Source organism: Nicotiana tomentosiformis, chromosome 12 (genome assembly GCF_000390325.3).
Source record: "Nicotiana tomentosiformis chromosome 12, ASM39032v3, whole genome shotgun sequence".
Lineage (NCBI taxonomy): Eukaryota > Viridiplantae > Streptophyta > Magnoliopsida > Solanales > Solanaceae > Nicotiana > Nicotiana tomentosiformis.
This window is the reverse complement of record NC_090823.1, coordinates 92,896,313-92,898,312: the sequence shown is the minus strand read 5'-3', so window position 1 is coordinate 92,898,312 and position 2,000 is coordinate 92,896,313.

Sequence of the window (2,000 nt, the reverse complement as noted above, 5' to 3'; positions counted from 1 at the left end):
AGTGTATCTCTTGCATTGGCTAGCTTAAGCTGGATGTTTAAACACTTGGGAATTTTCTGAATTCTTTTGTAATAACTTTAATGTGTACTATAGGCCTTTTAATGAGCTCTTTATTTGTTAGTTGTCTTGACAGTCACAGTTCCAACTCCTAAGCCTAACAAATAATGATAACTGAACAGATATAAATTAACAAGTAATTAAAAATAACTGAATAATAGATAAAACCTTCCGAAAATAGAATCTCATAACACACACCCCAAAATCGGTGGAACCGAGTCATAAGATCTACAGAATACAACTAGAGTACTACTACATCACTGTCCGAAAGAAAATACAACAGGAAGTAAAATAGGGAAGGTGACTCCGAGGCTTGCGGACGTGGAACAGATACACCTTGAGGTCTCCAAAACAGCAGCTACAACAATCCTCTAACGACCGGCACAAGCAAATGTACTTTGATCTGCACAAAAAGATGTGCAGAATTGTAGTATGAGTACATCACAACGGTACCCAGTAAGTGTCGAGTCTAACCTCAGTTGAGTAGTGACGAGTCCAAGTCAAGACACCTACTAGGATATAAAATAGACAGTATGAAATTTTAATATGGATGTGAAATAAAAAGTGAAAAAACAACTAATACGGAAAGATAATAGCAAGAGCTAGTACCAGAAACCAACAATAGAAATAACACAAAAGAAACAACTAAAGTGCCACAATGTTCATGTACGGACAACAACTTCTAGAACAAATAAGGAATGACATAACAAGATATATTTTCCACCAAAAACACCTTGCAACATGAAACGAATAGCAAGAATCACAACAAGGTACCGCCTCGTATATAGTGAAATCAAAATTGAGGTACCGCCTCGTATAATCAAGAATCACCACCGAAGTACTGTATCGTATTCACTTTTCTCAATTTCAATCATAATCTTTCCTTATACCGCCGCGTGAGCCTTATATTTGAAAATAGGTTTTGGAAAACAGTTTTTCCAAAATAGCTACACACACTTTAGCCCACCTTATGATGTCGCGTGGCTTCACGTAGTTCCCATACAAGAGACACACACATAAGTCTCATCTTATACCGCCGCATGCACATCAACCCAAGCCTTATACCGCCGCATGCGCATCATATCACAATAACAATTCGCACCACAAGTGCCTATATACAAAAACTTACCAACAACAATAATATAAATATTTTCACAACAATAGCCCATGGATCCACCACAACGTATACAAGAATATCAACAACAACAATGGATGAAAAATGCTCAATAAGATAGATGTTTCAACAATAGCCAACATCGCCTCAACATATTGACGACTTTCATAACTTCAACTCCAAATAACTTCAACAATGAGAGAAATAATGTATAACCACGATATTAGATAATACTAACTCACAATAAAAGAGATAATTTTCAACAATGAGTCTTAAATAATAGAAATCAACAAAGTGAAAGAATAACATGAACAATTATTTCAAGTAACGATAACCAATAAGAAAAGAGATAACACGAACAATAACTTCAAATAATGATAATTAACAATGAAGAGATAATATGTAATAAATAAAGGAGGCAACAAGTTCAACTAAAGTATGAGAGTAATTTAGCAAGTAGGATGTAGAACAAGTACTAAACAAGTCAACTAAGGCATGCAAGGATAGTTTAACATAATCAAGGATAAATTGACTATGAGAATTTATAACATGATATAGAATTTCAATTAAAGCATAGAAATAGTCTAAGTGGCCTAAACCGGTCAAATACTATATACAACCCATGTACCCACTCGTCACCTTGCATACACGGATTTCACTTAGTACAATTGAATTAAACAATACCAATCCTAAGGGGTAGTTCCCCCACACGAAGTTAGGCAAGACACTTACCTCAACTAGGCCAATTCAATACTCGAAGATATCTTTTCTCTTAAAATACGCCTCCACACGGCTCAAATCTAACCAAAATCGACTCAATAACATCAAA